Raw genomic sequence first — 26,133 nt, 5'->3', positions numbered from 1 at the left:
TGTAGGCCCCTCGCAAGTCCAGCTTCGTGAATACTTGTGCCCCCTGGAGTTTGTCCAACAGCTCCGGGATTAACGGCAGTGGGTAGCGATTCTTCTTGGTTATGGCATTAAGTCCACGGTAGTCTATACAGGGCCGCAAAGACCCATCTTTCTTTGCCACAAAAAAGAAACCCGCTCCTGCGGGCGACTTAGAGGGGCGAATAAACCCCTTGGCGAGATTCTCGGAAATGTACTCTGACATGGCTCGGGTTTCAGGCTGAGAAAGTGGATATACTCTCCCACGGGGGGGAGTGGAGCCAGGAAGCAAGTCAATCGCGCAATCAAATGGACGATGCTGTGGAAGCAACTCCGCTTTTTCCTTAGAGAATACGTCAGCAAAATCCTGGTAGGGGGACGGAAGCTGAAACCCGACATCAGTCTGCGCCAGAGGCGTTTGCGGGCCCCTCCAGGGCTGGATGCAAGAATGGGAGCAGTGTGCACCCCAGCGGACAATCTGGAAATCGTCCCATCGAATCTCCGGGGAATGCAGTTGGAGCCAGGGTAACCCCAGGACCACGGGATATACCGATCTCTCCAAAACCAGGAACGAAATCCTCTCTGTGTGAAGCAGACCAGTCTGAAGGATGATGGGCTTGGTACTAGTAGTTATACTGCCGGAGAGCGGTGTACCCTGAATGGAGGTGACCTGTAAGGGAGGTTCCTGACGCTGCGTGGAGAGCTGAAGGTGTCGTACCAGATCCTGAGTGATAAAGTTCCCTCCTGCGCCGGAATCTATGAGGGCCTTTGTGTTGAAAGAACCCCCCGGATACTTGAGGGTTACGGGTACGGTACAATGAGGAGTTGCATTCAGACAACCTAGGGGGACCTCCTCACTTACCCCTAGGTGCGGGAGTTTCCCGGACGCTCCTTGCATTGGGCCAGGAAATGGCCCTTACCACCGCAGTATAAACATAAATGCAAGTCTCGGCGGCGTTGCCTCTCTTCGGGGGTCAGAGCGGATCTTCCTAGGTGCATAGGCTCTTCCAGAGAAGACTCTGCTGAGGTGCCGGTGGTCCGAGATCCGGAGTTCGAAGATCTAGCGGTAGCTGACGGTACGGGTACCAGACGGCGAGGAAAGCGCCCTTCCTTCGCTCTTTGCTGCAGGCGTCGGTCGATGCGCCCAGCCACGTTAATAAGTGAATTCAGGTCCTCTGGAAGGTCCCGAGCAGCAAGCTCGTCCTTTATTCTAGCCGCCAGGCCCTCAAGAAAAACCCCGCGAAGGGCGTTATCGGCCCAACCCACTTCTTGGGCAAGGGTGCGGAATTCCAGAGCGTAGTCGGCTAGGGTTCGTGTCCCCTGCCGAAGTTGGAGTAGTTCAGAAGTTGCGGAGGCCTGACGTGCTGGTTCGTCGAATGCTGCTCGAAATTCCTCCACGAACAAACTCAGATCACTCAGGGCGGGATCGTTTTTATCCCACATGGGAGACGCCCAATTTAAGGCTCGACCATCAAGTAATGAAAAGATGTAAGCCACCTTGATTCCATCTGAGGGAAACTGATTGGGTAGCAGGGCGAACCGTACAAAACACTGATTCAGGAAGCCCGCACAAGCCTTAGAGTCCCCAGCAAAACGTGTGGGAGCTGGAAGCTGTGTGGGAGTATGAAGCGTCACCACTGGGGCAGGTATGGCTACCGGAACTGGTGCCGCGGGTTCAACGTCCATGCGGGTAGCCAACCGTTCCACGGTGGCCGCCAGGGTGTCCAGTACCTGTTGCTGTTGAACCAAACGTTGAGCCAGTCCGGGAATGGCCTGTAGACCAGCTAGGTCTGCCGGATCCATGGCCTTGCAAACTGTTGTGCTCCGGGTGTGGATCCTTGGGCCAACCGGCAAGATGGGACGGTCGGAAGGCAGACACACTCAGTGAGGGATGGATCTTCACCTGGAAACCCGTGACCCCACCAGACGAGCTGTTAGGGCCCGGGTCGCTAGGACTTAGGTGGCTTCGCCCTGGAAGTCCGAGGTCCCCCCAGGAGGAGCCCGTAGGGACCCGGACCGCTGGGACTTAGGAGAGTCACAGGCGTGAAGGGAAACCGAGGGCGGACTGAAGTCTGGGCTGGCAGCTGAAGACAGGAACGAGGAGGCGTACCGGAGTCTGGGTATGCAGCAAGCAGTGGATCCGAGAAGCGAACCAGAGTCGGGGCAGGCAGCGAGCAGGCAGAGACGTGAAGCAAAACCAGGATCAAGACAGGCAGCAGGCAGGCAGAAACGTGAGACAAACCAGGATCAAGACAGGCAGCAGGCAGGCAGAATCGTGAGACAAACCAGGATCAAGAAACGCAGGATCGCAGCAACTAACTCTCTCCAAGGAGTGACCACGTTGCAAGGCAAAGCAAAGAAGAAAGCTGCGGGTTTAAATCCCCCTCCGGGGCTGACGTCAGAAGGAGGGCGGATTGGCACATCCGGGTGCTGGGAGCTCAAAAGGACAGCCCTCGCGCGCGCGCGCGTTCCCCTGCAGGGGGCGGAGCTATCCTCGGGCTTTGCCGGCGTCCCCACGAGGAGGACGCCGCTGCCATGCGGCCAGGCCGGCCCGGAATCGCGCGGCTCGCGGTGCAGGAAAGAGACCCGCGGGGAAGGTAAGGGCCCTGGGCGCTGCGTAAGCGACTGGGGTCGCAACAGAATGAGCATGTGATTGTATTAGAATGTGAGTGGGAGAGAGAGAAGTGAGTGAATGAGCATGTGATTGTATTAGAATGTGTGTGGGAGAGAGAGAAGTGAGTGAATGAGCATGTGATTGTATTAGTGAGTGAATGAGCATGTGATTGTATTAGAATGTGTGTGGGAGAGAGAGAAGTGAGTGAATGAGCATGTGATTGTATTAGTGAGTGAATGAGCATGTGATTGTATTAGAATGTGTGTGGGAGAGAGAGAAGTGAGTGAATGAGCATGTGATTGTATTAGTGAGTGAATGAGCATGTGATTGTATTAGAATGTGAGTGGGAGAGAGAGAAGAGAGTAAATGAGCATGTGATTGTATTAGAATGTGTGTGGGAGAGAGAGAGAAGTGAGTGAATGAGCATGTGATTGTATTAGAATGTGTGTGGGAGAGAGAGAAGAGAGTAAATGAGCATGTGATTGTATTAGAATGTGTGTGGGAGAGAGAGAGAAGTGAGTGAATGAGCATGTGATTGTATTAGAATGTGTGGGGGAGAGAGAGAGAAGTGAGTGAATGAGCATGTGATTGTATTAGAATGTGTGTGGGAGAGAGAGAGAAGTGAGTGAATGAGCATGTGATTGTATTAGAATGTGTGTGGGAGAGAGAGAAGAGAGTAAATGAGCATGTGATTGTATTAGAATGTGTGTGGGAGAGAGAGAGAAGTGAGTGAATGAGCATGTGATTGTATTAGTGAGTGAATGAGCATGTGATTGTATTAGAATGTGTGTGGGAGAGAGAGAGAAGTGAGTGAATGAGCATGTGATTGTATTAGAATGTGTGTGGGAGAGAGAGAAGAGAGTAAATGAGCATGTGATTGTATTAGAATGTGTGTGGGAGAGAGAGAAGAGAGTAAATGAGCATGTGATTGTATTAGAATGTGAGTGGGAGAGAGAGAAGAGAGTAAATGAGCATGTGATTGTATTAGAATGTGTGTGGGAAGAGAGAGAGAAGTGGGTGAATGAGCATGTGATTGTATTAGAATGTGAGTGGGAGAGAGAGAAGAGAGTAAATGAGCATGTGATTGTATTAGAATGTGTGTGGGAGAGAGAGAGAAGTGAGTGAATGAGCATGTGATTGTATTAGAATGTGAGTGGGAGAGAGAGAAGAGAGTAAATGAGCATGTGATTGTATTAGAATGTGTGTGGGAGAGAGAGAGAAGAGAGTAAATGAGCATGTGATTGTATTAGAATGTGTGTGGGAGAGAGAGAAGAGAGTAAATGAGCATGTGATTGTATTAGAATGTGAGTGGGAGAGAGAGAAGAGAGTAAATGAGCATGTGATTGTATTAGAATGTGTGTGGGAGAGAGAGAGAAGTGGGTGAATGAGCATGTGATTGTATTAGAATGTGAGTGGGAGAGAGAGAAGAGAGTAAATGAGCATGTGATTGTATTAGAATGTGTGTGGGAGAGAGAGAGAAGTGAGTGAATGAGCATGTGATTGTATTAGAATGTGAGTGGGAGAGAGAGAAGTGAGTGAATGAGCATGTGATTGTATTAGAATGTGAGTGGGAGAGAGAGAAGAGAGTAAATGAGCATGTGATTGTATTAGAATGTGTGTGGGAGAGAGAGAGAAGTGAGTGAATGAGCATGTGATTGTATTAGAATGTGAGTGGGAGAGAGAGAAGTGAGTGAATGAGCATGTGATTGTATTAGAATGTGAGTGGGAGAGAGAGAGAAGTGAGTGAATGAGCATGTGATTGTATTAGTGAGTGAATGAGCATGTGATTGTATTAGTGAGTGAATGAGCATGTATGTAAGAGAGTGAGCGAGCATGTTTTAAGAGAAAGAGAACATAAGACTTGCCATACTGAATCAGACCAAAGGTCCATCAAGCCCAGTATCCTGTTTCCAACCGTGTTCAATCCAGGTCACAAGTACCTGGCAGGATCCCAAGGGGTAGATCACTTCCAAGCTGCTTATCCCAGGGATAAAAAGTGGATTTCCCAAACTCTACCTTAATAATGGTTTATGAACTTTTCCTCCAGGAACTTGTCCAGACCTTTTTTAAACACAGCTACATTGAAATCTTTCACCACATCCTCTGGGGCTGAAGTAAGTTGCGCGATCTCCGGCACAGCGGCCATTTGCCGCACCCTGCCCCCTCCCTGCCCCTTTTTGCAAGCCCCGGGGCTTTACGCGCGTCGCTGGGCCTTTTGAAAATAGGCCCGGCGCGCGGAACCTTTTGAAAATCCGGCCCAATGTTTTTCTGTGCACCCTCCTAGTTTCAGCCGGTGTAAGCATGGAAGACCGGGGACGTTGGACAGGAAAGTAGAAGCCTGCGCTTGGGTGGTGGAGTAACTTGAGTAAACCGGCTGAAAAGAGCTAAAGAAAATAATTAGTTAAAGCAGTGCCTAGAGAGCGTATCACGTTTAGAAAGCGAAATTAAATCTGAAAAGCTCGATTTACACTTTTTATCTGTAACTTTTTGTCTGCTGCTTCACTTGCAGCTCCACTGCAGGCCTCTGTTCACTGGATCCTACGGTCAATTGGCTTTTTTTTTTTTTTTTAACATTTTAAATTTAATTACTTGAAAATTATTTTTCCTCTACTACAGGGCTTCTCAAAGCCACGTCGCAATGAGTGTGCAGGAGGTAAACGTGCCCACTGTATATTGGGTTTCCAACATATGCAAATGTATCTCCTGCATCTTCAGTGTGGCTATCCCCACTGGCTGTGGGGTTCACCAGTGGTCTGGGAACCCCTGACCCCCACATGCATCCCATGCCGGTACAGCGGGCCTCCGGGCTCGATGGCACAGTCACAGAACCCTACGCCGACTGACAAGATGAAGGAAAAGCCTTCCTCATCGCATGAGCCACAATATTACTGCGGCGAGTCAGTGGCGTGAGTGAAACCGCTAATTCCCAAGGCTCGGCCTGTGATTGCATTAATCCTGAGGAAAGCACAGAACTCACCTTGCGCGGGGAGCAGGAACGCGTCACGCGTCTACGAGCCCCGACAGCCCGTGTTCTGCTTCCGCGCCCCCACAGCCTTGCCAAAGGGGACGGCGGAATTTGCTTTCCCATATTTATTGCCCCCCTGTTTCTTGGGGAGAGTAGGAACTGGTAAAGCAAACCAAATATCTGTGGTGGAGTTTCACTGACTTTTGGTTTTCCCTTGGCTGTCGGGATCCCTTCTCCTCCATTGCTAACTCATTTGGCCGGCGCTGTTTTGAAGCAATGACGCCAGCGGGGCAGGAGGCACCTGAAATGAACCCTGGGGATCGATCAGGTAAGATGGAGGGGGAGGGGACGGAGGAGCAGCTGGAAATGAAAGAAAACAAAATGGGGAACATTTTAAACATGAAAACATAACCCTTTTGGTTTTATAAATAAAATCTTTTTTACCCTCAGAGTTTCTGCTTAGGGAAAATGTCCACTCAAGACACAAGGAAGAGACAACATGGGTGGACCTGAACTAATTTAGTCCTGAAGACTTTTCTTTCAGGATATCCGCAGACACTATAGGGGAGAGTTTTGCATGCTTATAAGCTAAGAACTAAGTTAATTTGCATATGTCAGTCATGCCCATTCCTAGGAACCTTTGATTTCCTGTCGCCCTGAGATTGTCACGGGGAGGGGGGGGGCAGTAGTGTGCACTCACACACAAACATGCTCATTCTCACATACTCCCTCACTTCTCTCCCTTGTCCACACACATATGCACACTCACTTCTCTCCTTCTTCCACACACACTCACTCTCTTCCATACACGTACATGCACTCACTCGTTTTACACACATATGCACACTCACTTCTCTCCTTCTTCCACACACACTCACTCTCTTCCATACACATACATGCACTCACTCGTTTTACACACATATGCACACTCATTTCTCTCCTTCCACACACACTCGCTCTCTTCCATACACGTACATGCACTCACTCGTTTTACACACATATGCACACTCACTTCTCTCCTTCCACACACACTCACTCTCTTCCATACACGTACATGCACTCACTCGTTTTACACACATATGCACACTCATTTCTCTCCTTCCAAACACACTCACTCTCTTCCATACACGTACATGCACTCACTACTGTTTTACACACATATGCACTCACTTCTCTCCTTCTTTTACACACACTCACTCTCTTCCAAACACGTACATGCACTCACTCATTTTACACACATATGCACCCATTTCTCTTCCACACACTCACTCTCTTCCATACACGTACATGCACTCACACATTTTACACACATATGCACTCACTTCTCTCCTTCTTTCACACACACTCACTCTCTTCCATACACGTACATGCACTCGTTTTACACACATATGCACTCACTTCTCTCCTTCTTTCACACACTCACTCTCTTCCATACACGTACATGCACTCACTCGTTTTACACACATATGCACTCACTTCTCTCCTTCTTTCACACACTCACTCTCTTCCATACACGTACATGCACTCACTCGTTTTACACACATATGCACTCACTTCTCTCCTTCTTTCACACACACTCACTCTCTTCCAAACATGTACATGCACTCTCGTTTTACACACATATGCACTCACTTCTCTCCTTCCACACACACTTACTCTCTTCCAAACATGTACCTGCACTCACTCCTGTTTTACATATTCTCTCTAGGGATGTGAATCGTTTTAGGACGATTAAAATTATCGTCCGATAATTTTAATATCGTCTTAAACCGTTATGGAACACAATACAATAGAGATTCTAACGATTTATCGTTATAAATCGTTAGAATCGTGAGCCGGCACACTAAAACCCCCTAAAACCCACCCCCGACCCTTTAAATTAAATCCCCCACCCCAATGACTTAAATAACCTGCGGGTCCAGCGGCGGTCCGGAACGGCAGCGGTCCGGAACGGGCTCCTGCTACTGAATTTTGTTGTCTTCAGCCGGCGCCATTTTCCAAAATGGCGCCGAAAAATGGCGGCGGCCATAGACGAACACGATTGGACGGCAGGAGGTCCTTCCGGACCCCCGCTGGACTTTTGGCAAGTCTTGTGGGGGTCAGGAGGCCCCCCCCAAGCTGGCCAAAAGTTCCTGGAGGTCCAGCGGGGGTCAGGGAGCGATTTCCCGCCGCGAATCGTTTTCGTACGGAAAATGGCGCCGGCAGGAGATCGACTGCAGGTCGTTCAGCGAGGGTTCCGGCGCCTCGCTGAACGACCTCCTGCAGTCGATCTCCTGCCGGCGCCATTTTCCGTACGAAAACGATTCGCGGCGGGAAATCGCTCCCTGACCCCCGCTGGACCTCCAGGAACTTTTGGCCAGCTTGGGGGGGGGCCTCCTGACCCCCACAAGACTTGCCAAAAGTCCAGCGGGGGTCCGGAAGGACCTCCTGCCGTCCAATCGTGTTCGTCTATGGCCGCCGCCATTTTTCGGCGCCATTTTGGAAAATGGCGCCGGCTGAAGACAACAAGATTCAGTAGCAGGAGCCCGTTCCGGACCGCTGCCGTTCCGGACCGCCGCTGGACCCGCAGGTTATTTAAGTCATTTGGGTGGGGGATTTAATTTAAAGGGTCGGGGGTGGGTTTTAGGGGGTTTTAATGTGCCGGTTTTGCGATTTTACGTTTTTTTGATTTTTCACGATTTTTCACGATATTTTACCCCCCCAAACGGCAACAATACGATTCCCTCCCCCTCCCAGCCGAAATCGATCGTTAAGACGATCGAGGACACGATTCACATCCCTAATTCTCTCTTCTCTTCATCTTCCATACATATAAATGCATACTCACTCCTCTCCCTTTTCCACACACTCCCATAAATGCATACACTCATACACATTCTTTCATTTCTCTCCCTCTTCCAAACACACATGCACTCTCATTCTCTCTTCTCACCTCAATTCTCATTAGCCCCAGGAGCCTCCTCTTTCCCCAGGCCGGCGGGACATGCACTCCACTTCCTCCTGCAGCGTTGGCCACTCTGCCCTTGTTTTATTTTCGGCGCGCAGCCTGACGCTGTTGCTCCTCTTCTTGCGTCTGCAGTTTCTTATTTCCGGTGGGGGAGGGCAACGCTCTTGCTCGTCTTGCTGTTCATGTCGTTTTCCGGAGGCACGGATGTTGACGCTCCTCCTTCCTCCAGCCCTTGCTGCTCCAGACCCTTGTTCTTCCAGCCTTCTGCAGCAGGGCACCCAGAGTTTTCAGGTGTTGGCCCGGACACCCGGCAAATCATTCAGAATTCCAGAGTCTCCGAGCCAAATCCGGAGAGTTCCCAGGTATGGTCATGCCTGAAAGGAAAGAGGACCACAAGGACTGGAGCCATGAACCACTGCTTTCTGTTCAAATCACCAATTTCAGTTGAAGCTCGATAACATGAATGCCCTTTTGATATTGTTGCACCCGCAGTAAGATCTCAACCCTAAAGAAAAGGTGGATTATAGCAAACTCTGAGCAGCTTCACCTACATGAGCTTGGCAAATAATTTTCCTGTGTTTATGAAATGTGTTGATGCATGCGTGTACCTGACTCATCATGATCTGCAATAGGGGACTCCTGGACGCACGCATACATTACATAACCTATTTCCAAAAGATACTCTAGGTCTTGGCCTGTAGATTGAATTATGAGATTGGGGTGCGGGAGAAAAATAGAAAGCACTGGAGACTACATGTGAATATTCCCTGCTTACGAGCCAAACTGGAGAAAGAGTAAGGGCTTCAAACATGCTAGTGGAGCATGGATGGATTGGAGAGAGGGTGAAAGACTGGCAGTGTCAGAGGGAGAACGTTTGGGCCACAGTGGTGCTGGTGGTGGGGGCAGATGGATCCAACACATAGAGGAGCTATACCTGATCAAGCTGCCTAAAAAGGGTAACAAGGTACAGTTCGGAGCCCAGCAGACAACTGGTTGGTATCGTGTAAGTGAGAAGCAAGGGCTGGTGAGGCTGCCGCTGTAAAAAAAAAATCAATCAGAAGCTACTTTAGTGCCAGTTCACCTCTCATCTATATCATAATCTAAGGGAAGAAAAGGTGAATAAAACCATAACAGGAAGAAATTCACATGGGGAAAGAAGGCATTACTCAGGCAGAGACCTCACTAACCTCCCTGTCATTTTCACCGCTGCTTAGAAGCTGATGCCACACACAGAGGGAGAGGAGGTCGCCTTGCATTTTAAAATTTATCCTGGCCTTGCTACCCACCTTTAACAATCTCATTTGGAAACATGGAAAGAGCCAGTAGAAGTGGTCTGCAAAATGTCTAAAACTTAGTAAGCGTCCAGGCCTTTAGGCCTTGAAGACTGCGATTCTCGCCTGTGAAATCACTGCTGATAACGTGTGTTTGGCTGGCGCCAATCTGCTCATTCAATTTGTAATTTTTAAGACCCCCCCCCACCCCAACTGAATTATTTCAGCTTCCAAATACGTCTCTGTTCATTTTCTGCTCTGAAAGATCAGCAGCATTAAGGAAACGATTCTTTAAGTCTGAAAAAAAAAAGGCAACGTAATCATAGAACGCTTTACGTTTTGGGCACTGGTAACTCCAAATAAAAGATGACAAAAAAATAAAGCTTGCCCATCGATTTGCTTACATGATTTTTTTCACTCTGTGTAATTTGTTTTCTCTTCTAGAAGTTGCAGGTAATTCAATCTATGAGCACAACATGCATAAAAATTGTGCAAGCAAATTGACTTAGACAGAAAGAAAATAATGACATTTTAAACAACACTGGGGATCTAACGCCACTGAAAGGCAGATGTTACTGGAAAAATGCATGCATCCACATAGTTTCGACACGTGTTCGGATCTATCAGGTACACAGCACATTCAGATTCAGAAGGAAAATAACCTTTTATTTGCTCTTATTTGCCTACTTTCCAGTCATTGCTGGCCCTCACTAATATTCTTGACTGTGCATGTGAAAGCTCCCTATAGTGCACTATAGAACATTACTATTATAACAACATCCTAACTTTATTACTTTTTACATAAAACTTCAACAGATCTGTGAAAGAACTTCTACCGAGTCTGGTTTGTGACAAATCGCTCGTCCAGCCAGGGAAAGGCGTTTGAATGAGTTGCATTTGGCCCAGCTGCACTTGGACTGTTCTCAGCGTAACTGCATGTTTATGGTCAGCTTCTAGGGATCAGCTCCCAAAACTTTTAGAATTAAAGACCTCCATTTCCTTTAGTATATCTAAAATAAGTTTGACACTGGCGTCTTCCACTGATACAATTGGCCTTTTGCAATAAAGACTTTTTTCCGTAGGCACAAAATGGGGAAAGGTCCTTTTTGAGAAGGGCCCAGTGACTGTTGCATTTGACCTGCATTTGCACTTTTAGACCACTGGTTTCCTGCCTGAGAAAAGGGATAAATTAAGTATGTAAAAGTGATGTGTTGGACTAGTTACTGAACCCTATGAGGTCAATATTCAAAGGGGTTTTTTGGGGTAACGTTTGGAGTTGGGCAAACATAACCCAGGATACGGATATTTCTCCTTGCTCGCCAAATTTCCTCTGGGCAGAATTTGCTGGGGCAAAAAGAGGAAGCGCTGAGGTCTTCCCAGGGCATGGTTTCACTTTGCCCGGTCAGCACAAAAATGTGCTGCTGACCAGACAAAGTCACCGGCTGAGCCTGGCCCAACAGTCGCTGGACTGAAAGTTATCCGGATAACTTTATATGAGTAGGGTCTGCTGCATATCCAGTTAAAGTTATCTGCGGGTAAGCTGCATAAAGTTGACCCCAGATAACTCGCTGTCCTACTCAACGCGGATCTCTGTATGCTCTGTCACATGGAACATGAGAGGCTCCAGAAAAAGAGAGAAGATAAAATCCACCCACGTATGAAGAGGCGATGCAGCAATATCAAGTTTCCAAAAGGAGGTAAACCACTGCAAAAGTGCAGCGAGTCTGTAACATCTTCTTAGACAGCAGAAACTAAAGAGACTGAGTAGGCCCATGTGCCTGATTACTCTGCAGAGGACAGACAGATGCATAATGTTTTTACTTGCATTTCTGATGCTCTGTTTTATGTGCCTCCTTAATATAGTCAGATAAAAATTGGCCAAGACAGTCACTCAGTTCTACTCTGGCCTTTACAACCTTGACCCACTGTTCACATGCCTCTTTCTTTAAGGATTATGAAGCCAAGACTTCTAATCCCTAAAACCTTAGTGATACTGGCAGGTACCATCTTGCTGGGACAGAGCACTTCACCCATCCAGCATTTATCGTTACCTGCTCTATCTTTTCAAATTTATTTTTTATTTTACCTGCTCTAGTTTATTTTTCTTTCTCAAGTCTTCTATTGGCTATGGATCTCATGTGTTATCTGCAGTTGTGCTGAATAAGAACATAAGAATTCAACGTCTGCGTAATTAGATACAGACTTTTTAGGGAGTATTAGGCCAGAGCTGGAGCTGGAGCTTTTGAGAAGTTTGGTACTGCATTTTAGAGGAAATACCGCATCAGAAATCCCAGACTTGCAGGAAGCGAAAAACCGGAATGAACTTCTGTAGTTTACCTGCCGAGGCAAGCCCAGAGTCTATCAAACAAGGCCTGTTTAGTAGGTCAAAAGAGGAAATTCCTGCCCTCTTGTACACAGGAGGCTACTGGGGTGCCTGACTTTTAGCAGAGATGAGAGGAGGAAAGATCAGAGGTCCCCAGGTGAACATTTCATAGCAAAATTAAATTGATAAACCATCAAATCAGATGACATTTTTAAGTAGTCTGTAGTATGTTAATATACCTTCAAGAAGGTACCTCAGAGAGAAAAGAGATGTCTATCCACAAGCAACAGGATAAACTCGGAAGAGGCTCAAGGCAGAGCTAGTAAACAGGAATATCTTTATTTTAAGGTTTCAATTTCATACAGACATCAAAACTAGGACTGGAATGACAGACAGCCTCAATGCACTTCTTCCACCATTGTGCCTGCCAGTCTTGCTGTGTTGCTGTCTGTATGAACTAAGGATCCTAAATAAAGGGAATCCTAGGTTTGTTTTGTTTTTCTCTGCCTTGAGCTATTCCCACTGCCATTTTCCCCTCATTTTTCAACCTCCCCACCCCAGACTTCATGCTCAGGTGGTACATGGGAACCCTCACCAGGCCTCAGGAACTGGAGCAACATCTCCCCCACTATCCCCCATGCCTATGAATGGCAGCAGCCAACTTGCATCCCTTAGTGGTTCTCAACCCTGTCCTGGGGACCCCCCCAAGCCAGTCGGGTTTTCAGGATATCCACAATGAATATGCATGAGAGAAAATTTGCATGTTATAGGGCTTAAGCAGGGGTACTTCTGCAGTGCCTTTGATCTAACCAGTGGCAAACAGCTGCTGCTTTGCCAGCTGTGGTTTCCGAGTTCCTTCTCAGCATCAGGCAGGCAGAGCTTCATCCAAGGCAGGAGTCTAACAATTTACAAAGGAAGAATCGCCATATAATCCATGGAGGACCCCCCCCCCAGGAGTCCTAAAACCATAGCCTGGTTGAAGATAAGACAAATAACATGGAAATCTCTATATCAGGAATGGAACAAGAAATAAAGAAGATTAAGGAAATTCAAGGTAATCAAATTAAGTCAGAAACCATGCAGTTAAACAAAATGGAAGTGATTGAAAATACAATGAGGAGATCCAACTTGAGGTTTTTGAACTTTCCCAAGTCTCGTATTATTCCACCTAAAGAAATGCTTAAAAATTATTTCTTGAAGGTCTTAAAGTTACAAGAAAAGGATATTCCAACTATATCAAAAGCTTTTTATATACCCTTATCTAAGGATCAAAAAGAGAAGGAAATACAAACAAATGAGGAAATATCGTCATTAAATCTAACAGAATTACTGGAAAAATCTACTGAGACTCTTATAACATCCAGAGCAACTTTACTTGTGACGTTTACTTATATCTGAGAAAGAGATTCTATATTGAGACTTTTCTTTCGAAACTTAGATCAACAATTTCATGGACAGCAAGTGCGAGTCTTTCCTGACATTATAAAATCTACCCAAGAGAAAAGGAAAAAATTTCTTCTCATGAGAAATGAGGTGGTAACTAGAGGAGCAAAGTTTAGTTTACGGTTTCCGTGTAAATGTATACTTCTGTTTCAAAATGTTAAATATGTTTTTACAGATCCTGTACATCTTCGGGATTATCTGGATACACACTCCTAAATTTGTCTCCAGGGGAGTATAGGTTATATGAAAGATAGTAATGGGTTATCTTATGCAATGCAATTTTTTTGTTAAATGGTTTACTACTTGTATATCTGCTTCTTAACATCTTGGATCTCCCTCTTTTTACCTATGATAACCAGAGGAGAAAAGTAATTGTTTTTCTTGAATGTATTAGTACCAGAAGTAAATGGTTTATTTTTCTTTCTTTTCTAATCTCTGTATTTTTCCGGAGACATTATAATAAATGTAATCATTGTTTAAAATTCAATAAAAATAAAATTAAAAAAAAAAAACCAAAAAAAAAACCATAGCCTGGGAACCACTGATTTTATTATTGCAAGCTGGTTTGGGAGTCCGTCTGCAAGGCATGAGCAAAGGCGATAAGGTGAGAATATTGCCTACATTTTCTCTGTTAATAAAAAAAAAAAAAAAGTACTGGCACAGTCTTATTTCACACTCAAGTTTTATGCTTATCTTTTCTGGTATCTTCCATGTCAGCTAGAAAATAAAGATTTAGTAGTCAATGCTACATCAAATACCATTTGCAATTAAAAGCATAATTTACTAAGAGTGCTTGAGCAGGTTTCTAATTTATCACAGGATGTCAAAGAGAGAGAAAGAGTGTGTACAATTTACTGCTAGTAGCTGGAAGGAAAAAAAAAAACCCCCGAACAGTTTCAGGCGTGATTTATCAAGCCTCTTTTTTTTTGCACAGAGAATAGGAGTAAACCTTTGCTAAACCAGGCCAGAGTTTTCCAGAACGCAGTGCCGGGTGCCAGGGGCCCGCAGCCGCTCCAAGCCAAACTGCTGAAACCTTGAGCTGGGCAAGAAAGCGGACAGAAGGGAAGCTGAGCGCTATTTAAGCTGTCACATGAAAGAGGAAGGCAATCTACGGCGCCTTAAAAACCGCGTTGCTTTTGTAGGAAAGGCAGGCTGGAATCGGTTACTGCCGGCTACTTGCCGAGAGCTGCATGGGTGCACGTTTCCCAGGGATTCCGGGGTGGACAGGCCGGCGGCCTCTGAGGCCCGGGGCTCGCGACGATTTGCCCCCCCCCTGGGGAGCCCAGGGGGCTTGCAGCGGTTTCTGGTAAACGACACTGACGGGTCAATCCCCTGCCAGAGAGCCAGCCACTCGCCTCCGTCAGCTCCTCCACGTCGCAGCCACTAACAATCAGTCCTCATAATGGAGCCATTTCTCACCCTGCCAGGAGTCACACGGAGGGGAAAAAAAAAATTGATTGACAGAGTTATCTGGATTGTAGTAATTAAATCAGGGCTGACAAATCTCTGCGCTCATTATATTTTAGGCACGTCTAAGCCGTAAGAAAGAAAAAAAAAAAAACAACCCAGAGGTAAAACGTGGTAGCCTGCTTGTTCCAAAAATGCTTCAGTCTGTGGAACCAGCACATAAATTCCCATCCAGGGCTAGGCCAGGCCCCCTTGTTGTTCATGGCGCTGGCACTCTCTTGACAGCACGTCCCATCGGTTCAGACAGAAGGGAGGACTGGAGCAAAACTGAAAATGAATCCACAGTATCTTAAGCCACTGCCTCCCAGCCTGGGATCCGTGAGAGCCACCACAGACCGACCACCAAGGTGCAAGGGCTGAGAGACGGAGCAGGCTGACCTCGGCTCTCAGGCTTCTGCTGCCCAGTCCCCTCATCCCATGCCAAGAGGAGGAGAGGGAAGATCGCAGAGACTCCAGAAGGAGAGATGGCAGGGAAAGGGGGCTGTAAGGAAGGGCGAGAGGGAGGGAGGCGCACAAGAAGGGAAGGAGCCTGGAGGAGGAGAGCCGGAGAAGGGGGCCATATGAGGGAGAGGACAGGAGGAAGGCATTATTATGGAAGGGGCCATGGGGAGGGGGAAGCAGGAGGGTAGGCTCTTGGGAAGGGGAGAGGGCAGGAACGGAGGGAGGGCAGAAGGGAGAGAACCAGAAAAGGGGTCACGGGGTGGGGGAGGGTATGAGGAAGGGGCATTGAGTGGAGGGAAGCAGAGCAGGAGGGAAGGGAAGGCACCATGTTGGGCACTCGTGCAGGAGCTGCAGGGGGAGGGCAGAAGGGAAAGCGCAATTTGTATCAGAAAGCATCCATTATTTAATACTAAGATTTATACATAACAGATTAATCTGGAGTGCATATTATTATTTGTTATTACATTAATCAGTTTTCCCTATGGTTTTTAACTGCATGTAAAAATTAACGAGAAGCATGTGGGGGGTCCGCTAAATTTTTGGAGGTTCAGAAAGGGTCTACGCCCCCCAAAAGGATGGGAATCCATGCTCTTAGCAAATACAGACTGAGAGTCTGGCACAAGGATGGAAAATGTATTGGTCCTGAAGGAGGGAATATGGACCTAGAGAAATTCCTCAGCCTACAGCTTCAGGAAATAAATTCTCATGTTGGTCACTATTCACTCCCATGGGGACAGGCCCAAGTTTTCTGCTATGGACCTTGGTGCTGATTTCTTTGTCTCTCTCTCTCTCTCTGCAGTATATGAATGGGTGTTAATTGTTGCTCATAGATTTTAGGATCATCCTAAAACTAATCGAAGAAAATTCTTTCACTCAAGGCACAATAAAGCTCTGGAATTTGTTGCCAGAGGATGTGGTTGGTGCAGTTAGTGTAGCAGGGTTTAAAAAAGGTTTAGATAAGTTGATGAAGAAGTCCATTACCTGCTATTAATTAAGTTGACTTACAGAATAGCCACTGCTATTACTGGCATCAGTAACATGGAATAGACTTATTTTTGGGTACGTGCCAGGTTCTTATGGCCTGGATTGGCCACTGTTGGAAACAGGATGCTGGGCTTGATGGACCCTTGGTCTGACCCAGTATAGGCATGTTCTTATGTTCTTATGTTAAGGAGGTTGTTAAAGCCATACATTTACCATCCTGCAAATAATTTATTTATATCCTGCCTTTTGTGAAACTTCAGGGTGGATTACATTCAGATCCTGGAGGCATTTCCCTAACCCAGAAAGTCTGCAATCTAAGGGAAATATTTACTAAGCCGCAATATACGCTTACGACGCATAAAATACTTATTGGTGGCAATATCGTGCAATATTTTTAAATACGTGATAGGGATACCCCTAGTATGAGGGCTGGCCAAAGCCATTTTGACTTAAGAGACTGGCCGGCATGGAGTCCAGGGGGTGCGTTGGTCTCCACTAGACCACCAGGCCTCACTACACCACCAGGTGTGCCTAAGCAGTGGGCTAGGATGGCCGGGGGGGTCGGATGGGGGGGCAGGGCATCACCACATGACTTTTAATTTCTATTTTTAAACTTTTTCAACTGCTGGCCTCCTCTAGAGCAGGCGGGAGTTGGAAGGAGGTGTCGCCAGGCCCCCCCGGGGGGGGGAATCACATTTGGGGAGGGGTCTATTTTGGGCCAAGGGCGCTGCTATTGCCCAATTTTCTCTTATTTTCCCCGCAGGGGAACGTGGCATGCGGCGTCCACAGCTTGTGATGCCCCCGCGGTGTTTTTCCCCACACAGGGTAATTTTCAAAGGAAAACGGAAATGTAAATATAACATACTGGTGTAGCAATTTTAAAAGTCCATTTATTTATTTATTTATTTAGCAGTTTTTTATACCGACCTTCATAGTAGATAACCATATCGGATCGGTTTACATTTTAACAAAGGGTAAAACTGAGGTAACAATTCTGGTAAATAATAGATAACAAAGGAAAAGGAATAAGTCAAAGTTACAATCAACAAGGTATGGAAAACTTGGAGGCTTAAAGACAAGCTGGAAGGAAGATAGAGGCAGGTAGAATAAATATAACCCACGTTAGGTACGCTCAATGCAGGTAAAACCTATTGACAATTCAGTGGCATGGATTGTAGCAATTCTCAAAGGCTTTCAGTGTTTCAATACGCACAAACATCAGCAGCGCATTGAAAGCGCATAGGTTTTTTCTTTTACCTATTTCATAAAGCTACACGCATATTTTACGCATGAAAAAAATATAGCATGTACGTGTAAAACCCTGATCTATATTCGGAAGTTGTATATTTCTAAAAGGTGCTCGCATACTTGAAATCACCAGTTTACCGATACTGCCTCCAGTTCACCCAGTCCATCTCCAGTTCACCAAGACCCTCCTAGTCCTTCACGTTGAACTTCCCCACCCAACAACAGCAGACGACAGCTGAGTCTGATGCCCATTGCGCTAGTTAATTAGCAAGCGTGAAACTGCGTAAATAAGTCGCCTGATATATTTGTTTAAATCTCTCATAAAATAGCAGCTTGCATGCGTACCTCTTGTTCCCGCCCAAGAACACCCCGGTTTTATGCAGGGAAACGTGCGTGCAAAAACCGAAATGTTTATAAAATAGCATGTACCCAAACGGGAGATCTATTTGAAAATGTCCTCATATATGTTTAATTGTGTTTCTAAAACCGATGTGACATGTGCTTCTATGTATGATAAACTTTGTATGGGTGACAGATTTCATGTGTGCATATGTGTGTATATTCATAGGATAGGTTTTGTATGTGCTCAATAAATATTATTGACTCTCCATGTAGGCTGTAGTCAAAGGCAATGACTAGCAGAGAGCTCTGAATATAGGGTATTGGGGCCTGTGCTATTTAGGTGTTATGCACCTAGGCAGGGCTGTTGGAAAGCCGCTCGTGCATGTACAAACTGGCATTATACACGTAACAGGCGGGAACTCAGCTTGCCTAGGAGTGCATACATAACTCTGTATGCGAGATCAGCAGGGGCGTGCTGGGGGTGTGGAGCTGGGGCACATAAGTGTTCACACACAAGCGACACCCGCCGAAGAGGAAGTGCAACGAATCTGCGTGTGCACCTTGGTCACGTGCCCACAAACCTTTCAAGGCATTCTTATGCACAGAACCCAATGATATCCATATATTCTGCCTTCCTCCGGAATCCCATAATGACCCACGCAACGCTCATGGCGTTTAATTTCACTTTCGTTTTGAAACCGTGCCATTTCTTCCGTAAAAGGACATTATGGTCACCTATGTCTCCAGGTTTCAGACAAGTTTATTTACGTGTACAAAGTTTCAGCAGGTTCCCGTGTTTTAATCTGATTTTCCTAAAGGGCTGTCTCTTCCTTTTCACGACCCTACTGGTAGTCTCCTGGGCTGGAAACTGCTGCTGTGCACAACAGAAGAGAGCAAAGACGGAAGGGCTAAAATCCCTGGGAGTACCTGCCTGGTGCGCCGCGTCCCATCTGTGGCGCACAGGAAGCAGTGGAGGCCACAAGCGGCAGCTTCCAGCCCTCTCTGCGCGCTCACCTGTTCTGGACAGTGGATGGCGGACGATGACAGCCAGCAGGAAAGTCACCGCTTAGCCGGAAACTGACTTTAGCCAGAAACAGAATGCACAGCTCCATCCCTTGGTGCCTTTTTCAGATTTTCCCAGCTGTTCTCCTCTTTCATGGTTTCATAGCGCTGTCAATCACAGAAAGTCACTGACAGCTCTACTAAAACGCTCTTGTGGGTAAAGCACATTGTGTCAAAAACAAAACAAAACCATGCTTAGGATGAAATGCTTTTGTCAAACTCTTTAATCTAGCCAGAGTATAAAATTAATCTTCAAGTATTCGGTAGGCAAACTTTGTCCTTTCAGGTATGCAGAATCCATTCCACTGGTTGTCTGTTGACAAAGTTCACCTTTCTGAATGCAATAAAACCGTAACCTTCAAACCGGCGCGCAGGTGCCCACATTCGTTGGCCCGCATCCAGGGGTGCGGCTACTTTATAACCTGCGCACGTACATGCCCGCATGTTATAAAATAGCCTGGCCGTGCACACACGTGCGCCAGATTTTATGTGGACATGCACAAGTGCACACAAACGCCACTTCTGCCGCGTAAATTGGGGGAATTTAAAAGGGGCGCGCCGACGCCATTTCCAGTTTTACCAGTTTGTCCAGTTAAGAGATAGGTCTTGCAAACCCCCCCCCCCCCCTGGTTTAATAGCCTTCACTCCCCTCCCCCCCGTTATCCCCGACCCTTAAAACCCCGCCGATCTGCCTATTTACCTTTATTTAATAACAGCTTTCCTCACCTTCGTGGATCTGTGTCTCTGGGGGTGCAGCTGTGAGCAGAAACTATTAGGGGTATGCGCAGATGGTTTCCTTTCCTTTCATTCTGGGTTTTGTATCATCTTTTTTCTCATTTTATTTATTGGGTTTTGTTTTCATTTATTTAAAACGGGGAAAAAAAAACCCTGGAGAGCTTTCAAGATGGCGACCCGAACGGTCGCGCTGGTGAGAGGCTGCCGGCATTTCCTATTTTTCTATTGCTGACTATGCCCCCACACAAAAAGGCAGGCCAGGGTACGGTGCGGAGAAAGCTCCTCCACTCCGCTGGAATCCACTCAACCCCGGAGAGGAAGCTTTTTCGCAGCGGTACCTTCACTGACGCCGGGAGACCGGGTCGCTGAAGGGCTGGCCGAGGGGCGTGAGCCGTCCCCTCTGACCGAGATATCTCTGAGCCCCGGCGCCGCCGGGACGAGGACAGCAGGAAGCCGTTGGGCCCACCGGAGGAACTCCGAGGTGAGGCGGGAGCGGCTGGACGGAGGATACCATCTTTTGGACTTACTGATCTGGAGCAACAACCGAAGGTAACGCCCCGCGGGGGCGATGGGAGGAGAGGGGCTGGACGTCGCAGGAATGCTTGGATCTCTGGGCGTTGGCAATGGCGTCGGCGCAGCTGAGGGTGGAGGAGGAGGAGACGGGGATCAAGAATCTCCAAAGCAAGTTCAATTACTACAACCCTCAGCTGAAACAACTCTCTCTCAACAATACGGGTCGCCCTTCAATCTCTTGAAAAGGCTATTCTGGGCCTTACGAAAAAGGTGCTTGAAGTTAAAAACCAGGTAAAGCTAAATGCAACTGAAATAGTTCCACAGACTACAAAAATGGAAAGTCGGATAACTGAAGTGGACAGGATGCAGACTGTTATCATGCAGAATGATGGCGAAATGAGCCAGAGGTTGGAAAAAACGGAAAACAGTCTGAGAGCGCAGAATTTAAGGTTCCTAAATGTTCCTGTTTCTAGAAATGTTTCTCCTTTAGACCTGTTTAAGCTGCCCGTATCTCAAGTATTAAGAATACCAGAAGAAATAAAGCCGGTGATTACTAAGGCGTACTACCTGTATCCTAGTGAAGTAAATCAAGAAAATGTTCAGGATCCATTAATACCCGATATGACCACTTTACTTGAATCCTCTCAAGAAATGGTGGTATCCCAACGAAGACCGTTCTTAGTTTCTTTCGCCTTTGTAATGGACACAAATAACATCTTTAAGCATTACTTCGGGAACAATCAGGCTCTCTTTTTTGGTCAGAAAATATGATGTTACTCGTACTTGGTGAACAAACACAATTGAGAAGAAAATTATTTCTGAATATGAGGGGGGAAAGTGCTACAATTAGGAGCAACATTTAAACTACAATTTCCTTGTAAGTGTTGTGTGTTTTATCAGGAGCAAAGATGTGTGTTCTTTGAGCCATTACAGCTTAGGTCATTCTTGGATACTCACTCCACTCCTAGCTAGACCCGCTGTTTGGTGCGTTTGAAGTTATTAGTGCTGGATCTGTTCAGGTTTTCCAGATACATTTAGCGAACAATTTCCATAGCTCTCCCGTATTTCCTCTGGTTTTTTTTTATTAAGTGAAGTCAATGTTATATTCGATAATAATATATTTTCTTGGTGATATTTTTCTGTTTCTGTACTTAAGAGATTACAGCAACAAGTGGATGCTTGTAATTATTATCTTAAAATGCAATAAATAAAAATAAAATATGGAAAAAACACAAAACAAACAAGAAATTATATTTTCAAAAAAAGAAAAAAAATAAATAAAAATGCCGGGCCCAGTCGGAGAATTAAAAACCACAAAGCCCTGATAGCCCTGGAACCCTCTCACCATGCTCAGGTTTCCTCACAGGGCAGATCCATTCCTGCTCGCTCTTGCTCTTGCTCTTGCTCGCTGGCAGAACGAGGCTGGTGCCATTGTTAATTTCTTATGTACAATATGGCGCTGGCCTGGGTCTGGGCATGGCTCCTGCCATTTTATATGGTAAAAAAAAAAAAAAAGATTAGGGATTACAACTGTAAAAAAACTGGCAGTGTCCTAAAAAGTCATTTAATGACCTCTGGCTAGGGCAGCAATAATTAGTTAATCCATTGTCTGGTTTCATAAATTGCACTTAATCCATGAATATAGCTTTAAGCACTGGCATGGTGCAGAGGTTCTCAGGCTACGCTCTATAGTAACTTTACATAGAGTAAAGGAGCTTTCGGGTGCTTTACACTGTCTCACTTGCTTTCATGTAGTTTTTAGAGTCTCCCATCCTTTTTTCTTTTTTGAAGGTCTGAGACTTCCCTGGAAGACAAGGCCCCTGATGCTCTCCACTGAATATGTTTGTTATGGAAAGCAGCATTATTATGTAGAATTTAATTCAGGAGCAACTTTTTTCAGACGCCCCCTATTGCCTACTAACTGTCATCCCAATCATCCCCCCATAACAATGTCGACAATCAACTCATCATAAAACCTTTCAGAGTAACTGTTTGCTGATGTTTTAGAAAGCTCTGTATTGTCATATTTGGTGAAAAATGTTTGTATAACTGGCCTTGGGCAGGGTTACTATGTAAGTATACTGTCAAGATGAAACAGAATATCCCGTGAAAATCCATTTCATAACTATGTAGACATTAATCAAACTGTTCCTAGAAGGTGCCAATGTTTCCCTCTCCAAGGAGCTCCAATAATGAGAGTTGCAGGGAATGCATATCCAAGCACGGTAGTCCATCATGATAATAAACTTCTTGAGAACACTTGTTTGGTTAGACCGAACAGGTCTGTCACTTCAGTAAATTTTGTACAGTATTGGGCCTCCTATAACAAGCCCTTGTTTTAAGAAACACATTCGTAGGCTTCTACTCTATTTGGGCAGCAACAGTTTACAACGGAGGCAGCCTAGGCCTGCCGTTGCCATTTGCGATAGTCGGCAAGACGTTAAGAGCACCTGGCCACACTTCAGTCACCCCAGTGCCCCATTGCCACTTACATGGCCCGACTCTCTCCAAAGGGCTTGGGGGGAAAAAAATGATAAAGCAATGGAATATAAAAATCAGACATGTATTATGGTAAAAAATAGTTCCATAATTACAGGCTACTTACAGAGAATGCTGTGTATATAAGGTAAGGAAGGCTCATCTGATATCCACAGAAAACGTTTTGAAAAGATCTGCCTGAACTTTCACTGACTTGATCATCTATAGTTCTCATGAAATGAATTCTCAAATAAAACATCAAGCTTTCCACCACTCCGTAGATTCAGTCTGCACTCCACCTGTCGTAATGTATCAGAGGAGTATCACAAACAGCAAATACAGGACCTAGCATGATCGAGCTACCAAGCATGACAAGATTTTAAATGGTCAGACTCACTCCCCCAGGCAGTAACGGGAGTTGCGTCCCTGCAGCAGCTCTCAGGACAGGACTTACATGAGTCTGGAGCAGGCGTCTTAAAGACAGGGTTCCCTTGATGTTAACATCCACTAATGGTGGGCACAAAATGTATCTGCACAAGGAAGGCATTCCGGGAGCTGCACATAAGCTTAAGCATTGTCAAGTTAAGTGTAAGACATTGATAAGACAGGCGAAGAGAAAATTTGAAATGAAGTTGGCCGTAGAGGCAAAAACTCATAATAAAAACTTTTTAAAATATATCCGAAGCAAGCAACCTGCAAAGACGTCTGCTGGACCGTTAGATGACCGATGGGTTAAAGGGGCTCTTAGGGAAGATAAGGCCATCGAGGGAAGACTATATGAATTATTTGCTTCTGTGTTTACTAATGAGGATGTTGTTGAGATATTGGTCCTGGAGATGGTTTTTAAGGATGATGAGTCAGATGAAGTGAACCAAATTATGAACCTGAAGATATAGTAGGTCAGACAAACTAAAAGTAGTAGAAATGTATTTATTTATTTAAAAACTTTTCTATACCGACATTCATATAAATATCACATTGGTTTACATGTAACTCGGGTAGCATAACACGGAAAGGAGGCAAAGTTACAATGAACAGGGGAAAATAACTTGGAAGTATGAGGAGTCGGAGTAAAAGGAGATTAAGTAGTAAAGAGGTCAGGGGTGACAAGCTAGGACATGATTAGACTAACTGGAAAGGCAAAAGGGAGTCAACTGTTAGTTCAATAGTTATATATATGGTTTATATACAATGGATTATATACGATGGTTTATATACAATTGAGGGGTAAGAGGTACTTAAGTAAGCAAAGGGATAGGGGGACTAACTAGGGAGGGGAGGGACCATGGGAGAATAATGGAAGTGAAGGGGAATCGTGAAGGAATTTAAGATCTATTAGTAAAAATTTGTAACCTATCATTAAAATCATCCATTGTACCTGAAGACTGGAGGGTGGCCAATGTAACCCCAATATCTAAAAAGGGCTCTGGGATGATCCGGGTAACTATAGACTGGTGAGCCTGACTTCAGTGCCAGGAAAAATAGTGGAAACTATTCTCAAGATCAAAATCACAGAACATATAGAAAGACATGGTTTAATGGAACAAAGTCAGCATGGCTTTACCCAGGGCAAGTCTTGCCTCACAAATCTGCTTCACTTTTTTGAAGGAGTTAATAAACATGTGGATAAAGATGAACCGGTAGATGTAGTGTACTTGGATTTTCAGAAGGCGTTTGACAATGTTCCTCATGAGAGGCTTCTAGGAAAAGTAAAAAGTCATGGGATTGGTAGCGATACATTTTCGTGGATTACAAACTGGCTAAAAGACAGGAAACAGAGAGTAGGACTAAATGGACAATTTTCTCAGTGGAAGGGAGTGGACAGTGGAGTGCCTCAGGTATCTGTATTGGGACCCTTACTTTTCAATATATTTATAAATGATCTGGAAAGGAATATGATGAGTGAGATAATCAAATTTGCAGATGATACAAAATTGTTCAGAGTAGTTAAATCACAAGCAGATTGTGATAAATTGCAGGAGTGTTGCGGAAGTGGACCCTTGGACCGAGGTAAGGTTGGCGTTACCCACAGGGAGGAGCCCTGCAGGTCCTCACAGCTGGACTTAGGCACAGGCCTCTGTGGAGAGAAGAATCTGTTGCTGAAGAGGTCGAAGGCCTGCAGGAAGAAGACAAAGTCAGTCCATGCTGAGGTCAGGGCAGGCAGCAGACAACATGGTCAAGAAGCAGTTCGAGGTCAAGCCAGGAATCCAGATGAACACGAGCCGAGGTCAAGCCGAAAAGTCAATCCAGGAACAGGAGGCAAGGCGGAACAGCAGGAAGACACAGAAGACGAACGAAGACCACAGGACAAGAACACAGGAATGCCGAAGATGCAGGGAGGAAGCAGGAACATGAAGACAAGGCACTGGAACGAAGACAGAACCAGGAACATCATGGCAAGCAGGTACTCCAAAGAGTTAGATGTATTGCTGTAGCATCCGAGGAAGGCAGGCTTTATATACCAGAGGCACCTTGATGTCATAAGGAGGCGCCTCTGCAGGATTCCCGCCACTGGCCCTTTAAGACAGCTCAGTCAGCCCACATGCATGTCTAGGGAAAGCCCAGGGAGCAGAGTGAAGGAAGGCTGTCTGTTTCAGCAGGAACAGCTGACGCCAGTGGCACCCAGCACACCAGGCGCCCTGGAGCAGGAGACCTCCCCCAGTGCCGGAAAGCGCCATGTCAGGCCCAGAGCCGACTGAGCTTCCGCCGCCAAGGGCAGTTCTAGAATGAGGCAGGGTGAGGCGGCAGCTTCAGGCGGCAGAATTTCGAGGAGGCAAAAAATGCCCCTCTCAGAATACCACTGTGGCGTCCACCTCACACTGTCCTAATGGCATACCAAGGGGGCGGGGGCAGCGCACAGCAGGAAGATTAGCGGGACCGTGGTGCCATCATGGCCCGAAGAAAAAGTCACTTTCAGATGCTCCTCCTCCCTCCTGCCTGTGCGGCCCCGGAAGAAAAACGTTGCCAGAGCCGCATAGGCAGGAAGGAGGAGGAGCATCCGCTGCGTGCAGAAGAGGAGCTGCATCCTGCGTTTGTGGCACAGCCGCTGTGGATCCCATCTCGCGGCAGCCCAAGAAGAGGAGGCCTAGAGGTGAGAGAGAGGCTGAGGCCCTGTAGAGTGTGTGTGTGTGTATGAGAGTGAGTTGAAAGATTGAGTTGAGCGACAGCATGTGAGAATGAGAGCCTGACTGTGTGTGTGTGAGAGAGACAGCGTGTGACAATGAGAGCCTGAGTGTGTGTGTGTATTACAGACAGCATGTGCGAATGAGAGCCTGAGTGTGTGTA

The 26,133-nt window shown here is 46.2% G+C and overlaps 1 long non-coding RNA gene across 3 annotated transcripts in view; it reads right to left on the bottom strand.

Annotated features, from left to right (window-relative positions):
- Positions 1–26,133, bottom strand: part of LOC115097997 — a 102,779-nt gene that overhangs the window by 54,230 nt on the left and 22,416 nt on the right. For 2 of the 3 annotated variants that reach the window (XR_003858387.1, XR_003858388.1), the window contains one exon: positions 8,527–8,915. The exons of the other annotated variant lie outside the window; for it this stretch is intronic. This is a non-coding gene — a long non-coding RNA (uncharacterized LOC115097997). The remainder of the gene's footprint in view (positions 1–8,526; positions 8,916–26,133) is intronic. 3 annotated transcript variants of the gene reach the window in all.

This window comes from Rhinatrema bivittatum, chromosome 8, assembly GCF_901001135.1.
Source record: "Rhinatrema bivittatum chromosome 8, aRhiBiv1.1, whole genome shotgun sequence".
Taxonomy (NCBI): Eukaryota; Metazoa; Chordata; class Amphibia; order Gymnophiona; family Rhinatrematidae; genus Rhinatrema; species Rhinatrema bivittatum.
The sequence above is the reverse complement of the archived record's forward strand: the minus strand, read 5'-3'. Positions and strand labels throughout refer to the sequence as shown.